Genomic DNA, 20,572 nt, shown 5'->3' with positions numbered 1-20,572 from the left:
GCTTAAAATCTCTAATTTCCACATCTGCAATCAATGGGAGAGAATGATGTCTTCAAAGGGCATGTATGGTTAGATTTTGGTCCAGATTACCCATATCCTCTTTCTATCTTTTTAAAAAATATATATTTATTTATTTTTGACTCTGCTGGGTCTTCAATTTGCATGGACTTTTCTGTAGTTGCTGCTAACTGGGGCTACTCTTCATTGCTGTGTCCAGGTTTCTCATTGCAGTGGCTTCACTTGTTGTGGAATATGGGCTCTAGGGCATGTGGGCTACAGTAGCTGCCTCATGTGGGCTCAGTATTTCCAGCTCTCCCCTCTACAGCATAAACCAAATAGTTGTGGCACACTGGGTTAGTTGCTTCAGGGCATGTGGGATCTTTCAGACCAGGGATCAAAGCCATGTCTTCTGTGGCTGGTGAATTCTTTACACCTGAGCCACCCGGGGAAGCCCCTCATCTTTCTTTCTTAAGAACAACTATGTAATATGCTAACATGTATGCTCATATTATCCGACGCTTTGCAACCCCAATGACTGCAGCCCACCAGGTTCATCTCTCAGAGGATTTCCCAGGCAAGAATACTGAAGTGGGTTGCCATTTCCTACTCCAGGGTATCTTCTTGACCCAGGGACCAAACCAGCATCTCCTGAATCTCCTGCATTGCAGGCAGCTTCTTTACTCTTGAGCCACTGGGAAAGCTGTGTAGTATGATATGACTTAATCTCAGGAGTAAAATACATATAACTCACTCTTGCTCATGGCATGTATACCAGAGAGGGAAATCCTAGAGTGATATTAGAATTCTGTTTATTTTACTGATATTTCAATATATTCCCTTCCCTTTTCTGGGTAAGGTCATGGACTGAATAAGGATTGCTATAGGCAGAAAAAATGTATATGGGGAAGGATCATGGCCTCACTGAGTCCTGCTCGAGATGTACAAAGAAAACTTTTAAGACCAAACAGGCAATAGAGAGTCACCAAACATTTAAGAAAATCCAATAGGAACATTGCAGGAAATAAGGTAAACACAAAGAACTACAGTTCTGAATAATTTATGACAATTAATGGAAAAGAAATAAAACTAAAAAAATCTAATATTTGTCTTCTTAAAGATTTGAAAAATGATTCATTTTGATATTTGGCAAAACTAATACAATATTGTAAAGTTTAAAAATAAAATAAAATTAAAAAAAATAAAATTTAAAAAAAAGATTTGAAAAATGATTGAATTTACAAAAGAGGAAAAAGTCCTCATGAATAAGACAAAAGAAAAAATTTTTTAAAGCTAGCAATTGAACCACAATTGAAAAAATATATATTTCAATCAATACAAGATTGCAGATAAAAAGGAAGGATTTGTTCAGGAATAAGGAAACAAAAGACCAAGGAATAGATGAGTAAAGTGTATAAAAGGGTATAAAAGACATAATAGACTAGTCAAAGAGGTTATGCATCCACCTAACATAGTAGCAGGGAAAAAGAAAAGAATTGAACAAAATGAGTGGAAGATATAATCACAGACTTAAAAAATTCTAAGATAAGAAGGATTATTTTTCAACATGAGAAATTTACACAGATGCTAAAAAACGGAATTAAAATTGACCTACAATTTGATATACCTTTCAGAAATTTGATAACCTCCAAAGGATATAAAGGATCTTAAAATTTCCAGAAAAAAATGTGTATGTTATCACTTATGTCAAAAGAATCACTCTGATATTCTGCCAGAAACATAGAATGTTAGAAGATAATATGAGAGCTCACCTAATTTTCTAAGACAAAATAATTTTGGAAATATTTGGATTGCCTCGGTGTGTTGTTTTTACTGAAGAGTGGGATAATAAAGTATACTTGATATGCTAGTTTGGCTTACAATTAGCTCAGGATAGGGTATAGAGGAAAGGGTTCCGAGGTGTTGCAGTGGTAAAGAATCCACCCCACCAGCCAATGCAGGAGACGCTGGAGATGTGGGTTGAAGCCTTGGGCTGGGAAAATCCCCTGAAGAAGGAAATGGCAACCCACGCCAGTATTCTTGCCTGGAAAAATCCCATGGACAGAGGAGCCTGGTAGGCTGCAGTCTATGAGGTCATAAAGATTGACATATGACTGAACACACACACACACATACAGAGGAACCTGTGAATCACACCTCAACAATGAGGTTAAACACTGAAAGAAATCTATTCTTTACTTGTTCTGTCTAGGACATGGGATGAAGTTAGAAGGACATCATCATCCTGTGACCATGAAAGTCAAGCTACAAACACTGAGAGTAAAGGTGCTAGAAGATGAGCAATAGCTGTTTCCTTGAGGGTATCAGTGAACTGTCAGATCATCTCAGACTTCTTGGTACAGAGCCAAACTAAGTATTTTATTTGTTTAAAATATTTTGGAGGAGTTCCTCTTAATTTCAACTGAATTGATTCCTCATAAAACCTGCAATTATAAACCAAGTCAAAGTATAAGCCAAGTGCCAAAGCGAAATAAAGATATTAAATTGTAAGTTTAAAGTAATAAAATTATACATTACTCTATCTGAAAGAAGCATTCAAGAATAAATTTATCAGGGTTTTAACACAATAAAATGAACATGATATTAAAAGATATGGACTTAAAATAAAAGGCCATGGGATGAATTGATAGGTTGAAGAATGCCTAGAAAGACTGGAAAGTCATTTTTTTCAAATTAGAAGAAAATGTCAACTTCTTCCAAAAAAGATCTTCAGTAAAAGGTGATTGAATAGAAACACTATGGTTAAAACCTGAATAATCTTGAAGATAGAGTGTAGTGTATCAGTATAAGATAGATGAATGGCAAAGCACTTTAGTTTTCATGTCTTGAGAGACCCAATAACAGTATGAAAAGGCAAAAAGATATAACACCAGTAGATGATTCTCCCCAGGTTGGTAGGTGTTCATATACTACTGATGAAGAGCAAGAAATAACTCCAGAAAGAATGAAGAGGCAGAGCCAAAGCAGAAACAATTCCCAGTTGTGGCTGTCTGATGGTGGAAGCAAATTCTGATGATGTTAAGAACTATCTTGCTTGGGAACCTGGGATGTTAGATCCATGAATCAAGGAAAATTGGATGTAGTCAAACAGGAGAGGGCAACGTTGAAGACCAACATTTTAGGAATCATTAAACTAAAATGGACGGGCATGGGTTAATTTAATTCAGATGATCATTATATCTACTACTGTGGGCAAGAATCCCTTAGAAGAAATGGAGAAGCCTTCATAGTCAACAGTACAGTCCCAAATTAAGTACTTTTGTGCAGTCTCAAAAATGAGAGAATGGTCTTTGTTCATTTCCAGCAAGCAATTCAACATTATAGTAATCCAAGCCTATGCTCCAACACTAAAGCTGAAAAAGGTGATGTTGAAGACCTATAAGACCTTATAGAACTAACACCAAAAAAAAAAAAAAAAAAGATGTCCTTTTCATCATAGGGGACTGGAATGCAAAAGCAGGAAGTCAAGAGATATCCAGAGTAACAGGCAAGTTTGGCCTTGAAATACAAAATAAAACAGGACAAAGGCTAATAAAGTTTGGCCAAACAAATGCATTTGTCATAGCAAACACCGCCTTCCAACAACACAAGACATTTACACATGAACATCATTGGATGATAAATAATGAAATCAAATTGATTTTATTATTTGCAACTGAAGATGGAGAAATTACTTTGCCAACAAAGGTCCATATAGTCAAAGCTGCTTTTTTTTTTTTTTTTTCAGTCATCATGTATGGATATGAGAGTTGATCCTTAAAGAGGGCAGTGCACTCAAGAATTGATGCTTTCAAATTTTGGTGCTGGAGTAGACTCTTGAGTCTTGTCCCTTGGACAACAAGGAGATCAAACCAGTCAGTCTGGAAAGAAGTCAACCCTGGATATTAATTGGGACAAATGAAGCTAAAGCTGAAATACTTTAGTTACCTGGTGTGAAGACCTGACCCATTGGAAAAGACCCTGATGCTGGGAAAGATTGAGGGCACAAGTAGAAGGGGTGAAAGAGAATGAGATGGATGGGTGGCATTTCCAGTTCAATGGAAAAAAGTTTGAGCAAACTCTGGGAGATAGTGAAGGACAGGGAAGCCTTTGGGCAACAGTACCTTCAGTGGTAGCTACTAAACCTCCACCGCCAAAGATAAATAGATGATAGATATACCTCTACATAAATTAAAATTCTATTTTTTACATATATATACTTGTACCTCCATATTGAAATTAATGGTACTCAATTCTGAGATAGTGTATAAAGGGTTGTGAAAAATTACAATTATATGATAAATACATACGGTCAGCAAAAACAAGATGGGATTGGACTGTAGCTCAGATCATAAACCCTTTATTGCCAAATTCAGACTTAAATTGAAGAGAATAGAGAAAACCACTAGACCATTCAGGTATGACCTAAATCAAATACCTATGATTATACAATGGAAGTGACAAATAGATTCAAGGGATTAGATCCGATAGACAGGATGCCTGAAGAACTATGGACGGAGGTTCATGACATTGTACAGGAGACAGGGATCAAGACCGTCCAGAAAAGGAAATGTAAACAAAAAGGCAAAATGGTTGTCTGAGAAGGCCTTACAAACAGCTGAGAAAAGAAGAGAAGCTAAACGCAAAGGAGAAAATGAAAGATATATCCATTTAAATGCAGAGTTCCAAAAAACAGCAAGGGGAGATAAGAAAGCCTTCCTCAGTGATCTATGCAAAGAAATAGAGGAAAACAATTGAATGGAAAAGACTAGAGATCTCTTCAAGAAAATTAGAGTTACCAACGGAACATCTCATGCATAGATGGACACAATAAAGGACAGAAACCGTATGAACCTAACAGAAGCAGAAGATATTAAGAAGAGGTGGCAAGAATACACAGGAGAACTGTACAAAAAAAGATCTTTATGATGCAGTAACGATGATCGTGTGATCACTCCCCTAGAGCCAGACATACTGGAATGGGAAATTGAGAGGGCCATAGGAAACATCACTACAAACAAAGCTAGTGGAGGTGATGAAATTTCAGTTGAACTATTTCAAATCCTAAAAGACGATGCTGTGAAAGTGCTGCATTCAATATGCCAGCAAATTTGGAAAACTCAGCAACTGCCACAGGACTGGAAAAAGTTAGTTTTCATTACAATCCCAAAGAAAGGCATTGCCAAAGAATGCTCAAACTACTGCACAATCCCATGCATCTCACACGCGACCAGAGTAATGCTCAAAATTCTCCAAGGCAGACTTCAAAAGTATGTTAATGAAGAACTTCCAGATATTAAAGCTGGATTTAGAAAAGTTAGAGGAACCAGAGGTCAAATTGCCAATATGAAAGTGAAAGTAGAGAGTGAAAAAGTTGGCTTAAAGCTCAACAATCAGAAAACTAAGATCATGGCATCTGGTCCCATCACATCAAGGCAAATAGGTGGAGAAACAATGGAAAAAGTGACAGACTTTTTTGGGGGCTCCAAAATCACTGCAGATGGTGGCTGCAACCATGAAATTAAAAGACACTTGCTCCTTGGAAGAAAAGTTATGACCAACCTAGACAGCATATTAAAAACAAAGATATTACTTTGCCAACAAAGTCCATCTAGTCAAAGCTATTTCCAGTAGTCATGTATGGGTGTGAGAGTTAGACTATAAAGAAAGCTGAGCGTCAAAGAATTGAAGCTTTTGAACTGTGGTGTTGGAAAAGACTCTTGAGAGTCCCTCGGACTGCAAGGAGATCCAACCAGTCCATCCTAAAGGAAATCAGTCCAGAATATTCATTGGAAGAACTGATGCTGAAGCCAAAACTCCAATACTTTGTCCACCTGACGTGAAGGACTGACTCATTGGAAAAGACCCTAATGCTGGGAAAGATTGAAGGTGGGAAGAGTAGGGATCGACAGAGGATGAGATGGTTGGACGGCATCACCGACTCAATGAACATGAATTTGAATAAATCCCGAGAGCTGGTGATGGATAAGGTGGCTTGGTGTGCTGCAGTCCATGGAGTCGCAAAGAGTCTGACATGACTGAGTGACTAAACTGAATTGTTAGGTGATGGAAAAAAACAAGAGAATTTCAGAAAAACATCTACTTCTGTTTTATTGACAATACCAAAGCCTTTGACTGTGTGGATCACAACAAACTGTGTGAAATTCTTAAAGAGATGGGAATAACAGACTACCTGACCTGCCTTCTAAGAAATCTGTATTCAGGTCAGGAAGCAACAGTTAGAACTGGACATGGAACAATAGACTGGTTCCAACTTGGGAAAAGAGTACATCAAGGCTATATATTGTCACCCTGCTTGTTTAACTGCAAGGGTATCAAATTAGTCAATCTTAAAGGAAATCAGAGTCAGACATGACTGAGTGAATGAAATGACTGAAAAATTCAGTTCAAAGTATACTTTAAGTAAAAAGTGAGAATATAGAAATGATATTAATTTAGATTAAAAATGATATTTACAGAAGAAGAATGAGAATGGACAGGTCTGTACAACTGATGTTAAGAAGAATCAAAAGGGAAACACCATTAAATATGAATGCTAATCATTTATCATTTTAACCATGAAATGTGTTTTATTCAATTGTTTAATGACAGTTCAAATGACAACTTTTACTTTTACCACAAAAATGCTTTTTTTTCTCTTTATACTTCGAGACTCCCAGATGAAGAACAATATATTTAATAGAGTACAGTAATAGCACATTACACAGGTATAATTAGTGGAATTCAAAAATCATTGTCAGTGGATAAAATTGTGTAAAAGTCAAAGTTTATCTTCAGTGCATGAGCATTTTAATTTCTTTTCTATAAATGCAAATTGTCATCTTAGAATCAACTGCCTTTGGGCTCCTATCCTCTTCTCTTCTATTCTCTATTTCCTATTCCTTCATAAAAATCCTGATCAGAAATTTATTCTTCATGTTATTGTCACAGATCAGGTAGCTACCATTCTCAGAAGCATGGATTTGAATGGGCATAAAAATTAATTGGTATACAAAAGCTCTTAGAGAGATGAAACAACAAATGTAAAAATTCAAGTGTCATCAACTGCTTACATAAGATGGGGTGCGAAGTAGATGAAGTTTACTCCTTCAATCATCAAATCAGATCAAGTAAATGATTATATAATAATTACTTTACAAGGGATACAGATTTTTAGTTAAAAGATACATATTTTATTACATATTTTCAAATATTCAATTAATGAGTCCATATAGTTGACTGATGTGAGAGTTGGACCATAAGAAGGTGAGTGCTGAAGAACTGATGCTTTTGAACTGTGGTGTTGGAGGAGACTCTTGAGAATCCCTTGGACTGCAAGGAGAACAAACAGGTCAATCCTAAAGAAAATCAGTCCTGAATATTCATTGGAAGGGCTGGTGCTGAACCTGAATTTCCAATAATTTGTCCAACTGATGTGAAGAGCCGACTCATTAGAAAAGACTCTAATGCTGGCAAAGATTGAAGGCAAAAGGGGAAGGGGATGACAGAGAATGAAATAGTTGCATGGCATGAATGACTCAAAGGACATGAGTTTGAGCATCTCCTGGAGATGATGAAAAACAGGGAAGCCTGGTGTGCTACAGTTCATGGGGTTGCAAATAGTTGTACATGACTGAGCGACTGAACAACAATAGTAGACTGAATGTTCTCAGGTGGTGCTATTGGTAAAGAACCCATCCCCCAGTGCAGGAGACTTCAGAGACACGGATTTAATAACTCTGAGCGGAAGATCCCCTGGAGGAGGGCATGACAACCAACTCTCTCATTCTTGCCTGGGAAATTCCCTGGACAGAGGAGCCTGGTGGGTTAAGGTCATAGGGTCACAAAGAATGGGACAGGGTGAGCTACTTTCACTTTCACTTTGAAGTGAAAGTTCAAAAGCATCAATTCTTCAGCGCTCAGCCTTCTTCATAGTCCAACTCTCACATCCATACATGACCACAGGAAAAACCATAGCCTTGACTAGACAGAACTTTGTTGGCAAAGTAACGTCTCTGCTTTTGAATATGCTATCTAGGTTGGTCATAACTTTCCTCCCAAGGAGTAAGCGTCTTTTAATTTCATGGCTGCAGTCACCACCTGCAGTGATTTTGGAGCCCAAAAAAAAAATAAAGTCTGACACTGTTTCCACTGTTTCCCCATCTATTTCCCATGAAGTGATGGGACTGGATGCCATGATCTTCGTTTTCTGAATGTTGAGTTTTAAGCTAACTTTTTCACTCTCCACTTTCACTTTCATCAAGAGGCTTTTGAGTTCCTCTTCACTTTCTGACATAAGGGTGGTGTCATCTGCATATCTGTGGTTATTGATACTTCTCCCGGCAATCTTGATTCCAGCTTGTGTTTCTTCCAGTCCAGCGTTTCTCATAATGTACTCTGCATATAAGTTAAATAAGCAGGGTGACAATATACAGCCTTGACGTACTCCTTTTCCTATTTGGAACCAGTCTGTTGTTCCATGTCCAGTTCTAACTGTTGCTTCCTGACCTGCATACAAATTTCTCAAGAGGCAGATCAGGTGGTCTGGTATTCCCATCTTTTTCAGAATTTTGCACAGTTTATTGTGATCCACCCAGTCAAAGGCTTTGGCATAGTCAATAAAGCAGACGTAGATGTTTTTCTGGAACTCTCTTGCTTTTTCCGTGATCCAGCGGATGTTGGCAATTTGGTCTCTGGTTGCTCTGCCTTTTCTAAAACCAGTGTAGATCACAACAAACTGGAAAATTCTTCAAGAGATGGGAATTCCATGCCACCTTAACTTGCCTCCTGAGAAATCTGTATGCAGGTCAAGAAGCAGCAGGTAGAACTTGACATGGAACAACAGACTGGTTCCAAACTGGGAAAGGAGTACATCAAGACTGTATATTGTCACCCTGCTTATTTAACTTATATGCCGAGTACATCTTGTGAAATGCTGGGCTGGATGAAACATAAACTAGAATCAAGATTGTCAGGAGAAACACCAATAACCTCATATATAGAGATGACACCACCCTTATGGCAGAAAGTAAAAAAGAACTAATGAGTCTCTTGATTAAAGTGAAAGAGGAGAGTTAAAAACCTGGCTTAAAACTCAACATTCAAAAAACAAAGATCATGTCATCTGGTCCTATCACTTCATGGCAAATAGATGGGAAGCAAGGGAAAAAGTGACAGACTTTATTCTTTGGGCTCCAAAATCACTTCAGATGGTGGCTGCAGCCATGAAATTAAAAGACACTTGTTCTTTGGAAGAAAAGTGATGACTAACCTAGACAGTATATTAAAAAACAGACATTACTTTGCCAACAAAGGTCCACTTAGTCAAAGCTATTTTTTTTCCCAGTAGTCATGTATGGATGTGAGAGTTGGACCAGTCAATCCTAATGGAAATCAGTCCTGAATATTCACTGGAAGAACTGATGCTGAAACTGAAACTCCAATACTTTGGACACCTGATGGGAAGGACTAATTGGAAAAGACCCTGAGACTGGGGAAGATTGAAGCCAGGAGGAGAAGGAAACGACAGAGGATGAGGTGGTTGGATGGCATCACCAACTCGATGGATGTGAATTTCAGTAAGCTCCAGGCGTTGGTGATGGACAGGGAAGCCTGGCATGCTGCAGTCCATGGGGTTGCAAATAGTCGGATATGACTGAGTGACTGAACTGAACTAAACTGAACTTCATTTACATACTTTATTTCATGTTTTGTTTTCAAAATAAAGTGTGTGTTTCATATTGATAGTATATTTTAATTCTGACTAGCAACCTTCAATTGTTCATTAGCTACTTGTGCCAAGTTCCCATGGTACTGGAAAGAACAACTATTTACCAGTAGAATTCATCAATAATTGCTTAGCGACATAATGGAGCATGATTAACAGTACTCTCTTCATCTATCCCAGGGAAATCACTACTGATGTTAATCTGTCACAATTATGTAACATGCTGAAATCATACTTATGTTTTTCAAATTAAAATATAATTATTTTTCCTCACTTAAAAACTGTACAGCTATTCAATGGAAAATAAAAACCAAACCATGCAAAATATGAAGAGAAAGTAAAAATATGTGAATATCCATACACCAAAGAGAATCAGTTAACTTTCTTAAATATTTTGTTTAGTATCCTTTCAATATCACTCCATAGGTGAAAATAAACTACTCATATACTGAATCGCATATAATATATGCAAACTATATAAATTTATAAATATTTGTATCTGTTCACAATTTTCCCAGTACAATTTCTGAAACAGAAAACATTTTAAATGATTTAAGATGTGTTATCATTAATACAGAGGAATACAGTGATCTGTATAATTTCATAATTTGTTGCTCATTTCATTAATCAGGGAAAAAATGTCATTGAAATAACAAATGCTTATATCAATGCAGTAAAGTACAAGTTGTCGGTACAACCTTTCACAGTGGATATTTCAATTGGTGTCTTAAAATATTTGACCTTTCTCAAATCTATCCCCATCCACATACCATCCAATTCAAATTATTGTTTAAAAAATTAATGTGTTAAAATGTTAGTCCCATAGGTGTTGTACTTTATCTCATTTGTTCCGTATTACGTCCTTAGGCTTAGATATAAGACAAAAGTAAGAAAGGGCTACAGAAAATAAGAAATACCCCAAAACTAAAATTAATCTTCTTCAGGCTACTACCATGAATTTTCTAAAGCATTTTCAAAGCTTCAATTTTAGCAACAATTTAAGAAGCAACATTAAGGATATCAGTTTGTACTTGTCTGCAGTTAAAATGCAGATACAGCTTACAGCTAATAGAGTGAGATGAAATTTACATTTCTTTAAGAAATATAAATCACCAAGCATCAACTGCTTATTCTATAGTGCTTTTCTAGGAATGTGTTACATTAATTAATGAGAAAGAAAATAACCTGTACAACTTTGACTAATGTATTTTTAACATGACTGTATAAACAGTAGCATTAAAGAGGCCAAGGTTTCCCTCCACTCCCATGCAAGTCTGAGATGTCATCACACAAGAAGAGAATACTGCCTACATGCTATATATCATGTTATCTTATCAACTATCACACATATTCATGTCTTTGGTTACCAAATTGACAATGATAAGGGGCACTGGGGAAGGAATAGGATGAAGATCTGATTTATGAATAAAAGTCTTTCCCTAGATGGTTAAGTTTTAGGAACCTCAAAACAAACTAAACAATCATCAAAGCAAAAAACCACTATGAACAACAATGAAAATGCCTGTTATGTAAAGATAATGTTCTGTTAATTAATTCTTTATTGTTCGTATGCAATTCCTGCTGCCTGATCTAGACCTATGCTACTCATATTATGGTTGGTCTATTGAGTCAGTTCTCAATCTATAACTATATAAGTACAGATAGTACAGGTACTAAGGGAAACATTTACAATATTTTTATCAATATTATGAAGGAATTTTATGGTTACAAAATCCAATAATTTTTAATGGGTCCAGCTAATATATTTGTGATTTTTATTTATTTTTTTCTAGTTAAAACTTGCTGCATTTTACACAAGAATAGCCCAAATGGGATTGGACATTAAGGATATTTGTCATTCATCACAGATAGCACTTGGCTAGGCCACTGTCTTGAAAATCTTCGTTAACTCATGTACTTGGTTAAGACTCCAAATTTATAAAAACACCAACCTGTCACTGGATAAAAGGTGTATCAAGGAAAGGGAACAGTTCTCTAAAAATCAGGAATGCTAGTTTGATTTAAATTGTTTTTTTTCTTTAGCTTCTTTTCTTCACTTTGGAGTTCACATTTAATGAAAGCTTAATGAGTACCTCTCACTATCTCCTGTGTAGGCCTATATTAGGATATAATTTATAAATGAAGTTTATAAGTACATATAAGTTTAAATATTTTCTTTTCTTGGCTTCTACCTATTTCATGAGGATATGTGATCCACAAATGAAATTATGTGGATAAAAGATTTTAATGTTGCAGAACTGACACTGCTGATACAGATCACATTCTTAACTCCACATTTTTTATGCAGTTGGTTTGCTCATAGATGTACAATCAGAGCAAAGGAAGCATATTTCACTTAAGACTATTAAAGTATTCAGAATAGTTCCCATAGTAAGTTTTTTAAATTTACTATCATTCACTATCATTCTTTTTGTGCACCATCAGTCACTCAGTCATATGCAACTCTTTGTGACTCCATGGACTGTAGTCTGCCAGGCTCCTCTGTCCATGGGATTCTCCAGACAAGAATCAGCCATTTCCTTCTCCGAGAGATCTTTCTCACTCAGGGATCAAACACACATCTCCTGTGTCTCCTGCACTAGCAGGAGGATTCTTTGTCACTGAGCCATCTGGGAAGCCCCAATATTATTACAGTAACATTATCAATTATGGGGAGCTATAAATGATAGGGGGTGCATTTGAAGGAGGTGCATATAGAACGAGCACTACATACATCAGCATCACCAAAGAAGAGATCCTGCATTGAGGAGATATGAAGAATGTGGTTAACACTGTGGAGCAAGGATATTTTGAGTGTCAGATATGTTGCACACATAATGCATAATAGTGCTAGTGTAAAAATTCAGGTTTCATGATCAAAGGTCAATGTGCTTAAATCTCATGATGTTTTCATTGGTTCTGATAATAATTTCTGATAGATAATTGATTAATAATTAATTCATCCTAGGGTCACACCACCATGTTTGAATTTTTCTTGCAGTATTTTGTAACCATGAATTTGAGCAAACTCCAGTGGAGGAGGACACACATTGTGGAGGACAGTGGAGCCTGGCATGCTATAGTCTATGGGTTTGCAAAGAGCCAGACACAACTTAGCAACTGAACAACAACAGTGTAATATTGGATAGATTACTCATTTCCTATGCACCTTAGTTGTCCCATATGTAAAGTGGAGATAATAAGAGGGCCTCCATGATAAGACAGTTAGAAAAGTGGCACAAGTTAATAGGCAACATATATTCCAAGGATTTAAAACTGTGCCAAGCACATAGTCAGCACTCACTGTCATCTCCTAAGGCAAAGATTCTTCATGGTGAACGTTGAAAGCTTTAAACAGGTTTATAGCTTCAATGATTGCCTAACTTATTTAGTAGTTTATTTGTTTTATTAAAAGTGAAAATGTTAGTTGCTTACTTGTGTCCTACGTTTTGTGACTCATGGACTGTAGCTTGCCAGGCTCCTCTGAACATGGAATTCTCCAGGCAAGGATATTAGAATGGGTATCCATTCCCTTCTCCAGGGGATCTTCCTGACTCACGTATTGAATCTGGGTGTCCCACATTGCAGGTTGATTCTTTACCATCTGAACCACCAGGAAAGCCCCATTTGTTTTATTAGTCAAATAACTGCATTTGTTTAGATATAGATAACTAATATTATAAGACATTTAAGTAGATTTTATTCAGGTGGAAGAATAAATAATCATCTCATTTGAATCATTTCATCTGAATGCTGCTAGCAAATAAACATAAAATTCAAGTACAATCACTAAACAATGTGTCTAGACATTTATGTCACATTCTTCTAGCCAGATGTTGATGTGAGATTTTAGTAGCATTTATATTACCTAGCAGAGGTGATTCTTCTAAAAGCTGTTGTTAGTACTTGTCAAATTATTGGCTGTTAATTTGAAAAATAAAGTATCCAGATGAATGAAGATGAGTTGCATAGACTTTCTCTATATGCAACAGAACTGGCCTCTGTACTGAGAATTTTTATCACTCAAAGTGAATGTGTATCTAAAATATTGCCTATGGCATTCCATAAGAGTAAGTGAAAATGTCATGTTATAAGGTGACAGTAGCTTTGCATTTGCATTTTAAACTCTTTGTATAGGTGTGAGATCTTTGGGGAAAGGAGTTACAATTTTCTTCAGCATTCAACTAGTAAAATTGAGACTCTGTTTTCAGAGAAGAGAAAGTGTGTAATTTCTGGGTATGTTTAGTAAAACCTATCAACCATTTAAAACATCTGAAGTCTGATTTAGCCATTATTGTAGGTTGAAGCTTTGTTCATAGTGATGCTTCCTAAGACCCACTTGACTTCACACTCCAGGATGTCTGGCTTTAGGTGAATAACCACAGAATCGTGGTTGTCCGGGTCATTAAGACTCTTTTTTGGCATAGTTCTTCTGTGTATTCTTGCCACCTCTTCTTAATCTCTACTGCTTCTGTTAGGTCCTTGCCCTTTTTCTTCTTTATTGTGCCCATTTTGCATGAAATGTTCCAATTTTCTTCATGAGATCTCTAGTCTTTCTAATTCTATTTCTTTCCTCTATTTCTTTGCATTGTTCACTTAAGAAGGCTTTCTTATCTTTCTTTGCTATTCTCTGGAACTCTGAATTCAGATGGGTATATCTTTCCTTTCCTCCTTTGCCTTTCACTTTTCTTTTCTCAGATATTTGTAAGGCCTCATCAGACAACCATTTTGCATTTTTGCTTTTCTTCTTCTTGGGGATAGTTTTGGTCACCACCTCCTGTACAATGTTATAAATCTCCATCCATGGTTCTTCAGGCACTCTATCAGCTTGAATTCCTTGAATCTGTTTGCCACCTCTACTGTATAACTGTAAGTGATTTAATTTAGTTTATACATGAATGGCCTAGTGGTTTCCCCTATTTTCTTCAATTTAAGTCTGAATTTGGCAATGAGGAGCTCATGATCTGAGCCACAGTCAATTCCCAGCTCCCAGTCTTGCTTTTGCTGACTGTATAGAGCTTCTCTATTTTTGGTTGCAAAGAATATAATCAGTCTGATTTCATTATTGACCATCTGGTGATTTCTATGTGTAAAGTCATCTCTTGTGTTGCTGGAAGAGAGTATTTTCAGTGCCCAGTGTACTCTCTTGGCAAAACTCTGTTAGCCTTTGCCCTGTTTCATTTTGTACTCCAAGGATAAACTTCATTGTTACTCCAGATTATCTCTTGACTTTCTCCTTTTGCATTCCAATCTCCCATGATGAAAAGGACATTTTTTTTAATGGTGTTAGTTCTAGAAGGTCTTGGAAATCTTAATAGAACAGTTCATCTTCAGCTTCGTCAGCATTAGTGGTTGCGGCATAGACTTGGATTACTGTGATATTGAATGGTTTGCCTTAGAAACGAACAGATATCATGCTGTCGTTTTTGAGATTGCACCCAAGTACTGGATTTCAGGCTCTTTTGTTGATTATGAGGGCTACTCCATTTATTCTAAGGGATTCTTGCCCACAGTAGTAGATATAATGGTCATCTGAATTAAATTTGCCCATTTCAGTCCATCTTAGTTCATTGATTCCTAAGATGTTGATGTTCACTTTTGCTATCTCCTGTTCGACCACATTCAATTTTCTTTGATTCATGGACCTAACATCCCAGTTTCCTATGCAATATTGTTCTTTATAGCGTTGGACTTTACTTTCACCAGCAGACACATCCACGCTGGGCATTGTTTCTGCTTTGGCCCAGACTCTATTCTTTCCGTATCTATTTCTCTGTCTTCCTTTCTAGCATATTGGACACCTACCCACCTGGGGGGCTCATCTTCTGGTGTCATATCTTTTTGCCTTTTCATACTGTTCATGGGGTTCTCTAGGTTAGAATACTGAATGATTTACCATTCCTTTCTCCAGTGGACCACATTTTCTCAGAACTTTCCATCATGACCCATCCATCTTGGATGGCCCTGCATAGCATGGCTCAAAGCTTCCTTCCCTTACACAAGACTGTGGACCATGTGATCATCTTGGTTACTTTTCTGTGATTACTTAGTTTTCTGTGACTATTTCCCTTACCTTGAATAATTTATCATCAAATTGATAAAATGAATGAGTTAAACAAATGAATTATAATGCATCATGAGAAATGCAGTAACATCTGTGCATATTGTAATAGCTCAGAGGAGTATGGAGAATGAGAAGTCTAGGAGCAGAAAAGTGAAAATTGCCAACTGCTACTGGTTTATAAAGCCAAGCCCCAAGGCCGCATGCTATAGTTAAAAGTCCAGGAAGAAAGAAATTGTTTGTTATTTCCCATTGTCTCACCTCCTCAAAGATTTTTATCTTTGTTCCAAGTTATTTGGACATTTCAAAGAAGTCATGATTTCCTGGCCTATCAATTGGGATGGTATTGAAAGCAACTTATTACCTTCCACTTTTATGCACGGTACAGACCATTGTTCTATAGCATGGTTTTTTTTATAATTGAATATGATTGATTAATTTATTAGACATCCAAAATTATATATTTCAAATTGCTATTAGTATTAACACCTAACAACAACAACAAAACTATACCTTACAAGTCAGAAAAGTCAGAGGAATTCAAAGCTCCATCATTGACCCTGTCATACAACAGTTTTTTTGTTTTTTTTTTAAAGTTGTAAAGTAGGCTGCAATAAAAATAGAATAAGGTCAGTTCCAAAGGTGATAGAGATGTGTTTATTTTTTGAAGGGAGAAATAGGAAGTGATCAGATTTTATTTTTTAAGTTTTGACTTTTATGACTTGGAATTTTTTATAATAGTGAAATAATTATTACTGAAATTATTGGATACAAAAATTAGCTATTGCATGTCTAGCCCCTCAGTTTCTCACTGAAAAAAAAAAAACAAATTAAGATCTTTCTCAGTCATACAATTTTTCTCAAGATTGCAGCTAAATTATTATCAGAGAGAATAAAAACATTCAAATAGGCATGATTTGAAATATATATATGTACATATGTACACATATAATTAATTTTGCAAACTATTGATTAATGAATAATGTGAAAGTGTTAGTCACTCAGTTGTGTCTGACTCTTTGTGATCCCATAGACTGTAGTCCACCAGGATCCTCTGTCCATGGAATTCTCCATGCAAGAACACTGGAGTGGGTTTCCATTTCCTTCTCCAGGGGCTCTTCCCCACCCAGGGATTGAACTTGGGCCTCCTGCATTTCAGGCAGACTCTTTACCTTATGAGCCACAAGGAAAGCCACATCAATAATGTAAACGATATAATTACAAGAAAAAAGTTTAGATATATTATGTCCTACATAATATGAATCACTAATATATTCTAAAATATACTTACTTTGAAAATTGTGGGTTCAATAAGGGAATATATGTGTATGTAAATATACATTTATGCTTATTTTTATATTTAAATTTAGTATTTAGAATTGTCTGTCATTCATTTATTTTAAAAATTGAGCTTTTGAGGTTTGCATAATTTTACATAAATATGTTGACTTTGTATATATACATTTTTGCAATATACTCATTACATTTTAGAATTGTTTCTATATGTATCTTCTAAAACAATTATACTAAATAAAAATCCTCTTCATAAAAAAATCTATTGTTCACTTGATAATAACATTAATTAACAAAGTTAGAACTCTTACTAAACCAAATCAATGCCAAGCTTATGCTGGCAAATAGGAGGGAAATATTAACTCATTTATATTATGTATGTCAAAATAAAAAAAAATATTTTGACATACAAAGTCTAAATAGATTAATTTAGATTAAAATTCACAAGTTTTGGTTTTATATACTATTCAAATTATTGAAGCCATAGGATACAATTATTTACTTCACTCTTAAAATAGTTTCCCCCTCATATTTTATTAATATGGCCTAAATGTGGCAAGATATTGATAAATAAAATGAATTATGTAAGAAAATTATTAATTTTCTTCTTATATATTTTTATTATAATATAGGATAATATAATTTTATATAAAATGTCCCTTTCATATAATTATTTCAAAGTAATCGCTTTTTATTTTTAGTCTTTAGATTACATTCAAAAATGGTGCAAAGTACAATCAGCTTTAACTTTATTGAAGAGCAACTAGCTTGAGGAATCCTGTTACTGGGGGGAAAAAATGAAAGCTGCTTGTTTGTCCCACAGATCACCCAGATACCAGCATGGCCCTCCATGTTTGATGAGAGGATGGGGTATTTATCTTTGTTTCATACTAAGTGATACAGAGTTTATATTGGATTCTGATGTACAAAAGAGGTAGCCCTAGAAATGGATCCCCCTAACAGAGATAGATATATACTATCTGGACACATAAAATTACTGTGGAAAACTGCATTGGTCACAAGTGTACTCAAGAAGGGGCTTCGCTGGTTACTTGTCTGGTTAAGAATCCACCTGCAATGCAGGAGGCCCTGTTTGGATTCCTGGACCTGGAAGATCTGCTAGAGAAGGGATAACCTACCCACTCCAATATTCTTGGGCTTCCCTGGTGGCTCAGCTGGTAAAGAATCTGCCTGCAATGTGGGAGAACTGGGTTCAATCTCTGGGTTGGGAAGATTCCCTGGAGAAGGGAACAGATACCCACTCCAGTATTCTGGCCTGGAGAATTCCATGGACTGTAGAGTCCATGGAGTCACAAAGAGTCATACACGACTGCGTGATTTTCACTTCACTTCACTTCGTACATAAGAAGAGGACTTCCTTGATGGTTCAGTGATAAAGAACCCACCTGCAAATGCAGGAGACATGAGTTTAATCTTTGAGTTGGGAAGAGCCTCTAGAGAAGGAAATGGCAAGCCACTCCATTATTCTTGCCTGGTAAATCTCATGGACAGAGGACTCTGGTGGGCTTTACTGTTCATGGGGTTGCAAAAGAGTCAGACACAACAAATAAATAAGAAGTAATGTTAAACCTTTGGTTAGAAATCATACAGTAAATTGGAGAGATACATAGATACTGTTGGGATGAATGTAAAAATAAAACAAAACAAATATCAAACTAAGAACTTTATGTTGGACCCAATTTTGGTGTCTCTGTACCTCCATTTCACTTGGTCCAAATTGACTTGTTCTCCTTTGGTCCCTGGGCTTTGGCTTCTATTTCAGTAGGTCTCTAACTGCATATACCACTGCCTCATGCTCTAGCATCACAGTCCTTATTATAGTCTTCTAAAGAAGTCCATGCTATTCTCCTGCTTGCAATGGACAATAGGACATCTATTTGTCAGTCAAGTTGTGTTTTTTTTCTAATTTTATTTTATTTTTAAACTTTACAAATTGTATTAGTTTTGCCAAATATCAAAATGAATCCACCACAGGTATACATGTGTTCCCCAGTTCTGTCCAATTCTTTGTAATCCAATGGACTGCAACACATCAGGTTTCCCTGTCCTTGACCATCATCTAGAGCTTGCTCAAACTCATGCCAATTGAGTTGGTGATGCCATCTGACCATTTTATCCTCTGTCATCCCCTTTTCCTCCTGCCTTCATTTTTTCCCAGTATCAGGGTCTTTTCCAATGAGTTGGCTCTTTGCATCAGGTGGCCAAAGTATTGGAGCTTCAGCATCAGTGCTTCCAGTGAATATTCAGGGTTGATTTCCTTTAGGAATGACTGGTTTAATCTCCTTGCTATCCAAGGAACTCTCAAGAGTCTTCTCCAACACCACAGTTCAAAAGCATCAATTCTTCAGCGCTCAGCTTTCTTTATAGTTCAACTCTCACATCCATATTGACTACTCGAAAAACCACAGCTTTGACTAAATGGACCTTTGTCAGCAAAGTAATGTCTCTACTTTTTAATATGCTGTCTAGGTTTGTCATAGCTTTTCTTCCAAAGAGCAAACATCTTTTAATTTCACGGTTGCAATCACCATCTGCAGTGATTTTGGAGCCCAGGAAAAAAAAGTTTGTCACTGTTTCCAATTTTTTTTATCTATTTGCAATAAAGTGATAGGACTGGATGGCATGATCCTAGTTTTCTGAATGTTTAGTTTTAAGCCAGCTTTGAGAGATCTCTAGTCTTTCCTGTTCTATTGTTGTCAGTTAAGACTTGGATTTTTTTTTTTTTTTTACTTTACAATATTGTATTGGTTTTGCCATACATCAACATGAATCCACCACGGGTGTACATGTGTTCCCAATCCTGAACCTCCTTCCCACCTCCCTCCCTATACCATCCCTCTGGGTCATCCCAGTGCACCAGCCCCAAGCTTCCTGTATCCTGCATCAAACCTGGACTGGCGATTCGTTTCTTAGATGATATTATACATGTTTTAATGCCATTCTCCCAAATCATCCCCCCACTCCCTCTCCCACAGAGTCCAAAAGACTGTTCTATACATCTGTGTCTCAACAATTGGATTTTAAAAGGGTGTGCCATGAGATTGCAGCTCAGAAAATAATTATTACCATTTAAATTTCACCTTAAGCTCTATTTTCTAGGTTTTCCAAGTGATAAAACATCTCATTCTGGACTAGATTTTTATCATGTGTTGCTTTTGTTGTTGTTGTTGAATACAAAGTTCACCAGGATTCAACTTTTGCTGTATACGTGATTTTCAAGAATTCATTTAAATAAAATAGTTATTTTGTTTGCATGCATTTTTGAAGATAATAGGTTCTCAAAGTTAAGAATCTCTTTTATTTACATTTCTATTTTTCTCCAAATAACAAAAAAATTAAATTAATACTCAAAAAACTTTTTTAAGAACTAATGATGGCCTAGATATTTTCTCATTTGTGTCTTTGAGGCTATGTGTACTCTGTGAAGATATTTCCTTCCTCCTGGTACTCTCCTGACACTTCACTTTCCTAAT

The sequence above is a fragment of the Bos taurus genome, chromosome 1 (assembly GCF_002263795.3).
Source record: "Bos taurus isolate L1 Dominette 01449 registration number 42190680 breed Hereford chromosome 1, ARS-UCD2.0, whole genome shotgun sequence".
Lineage (NCBI taxonomy): Eukaryota > Metazoa > Chordata > Mammalia > Artiodactyla > Bovidae > Bos > Bos taurus.
The sequence above is the reverse complement of the archived record's forward strand: the minus strand, read 5'-3'. Positions refer to the sequence as shown.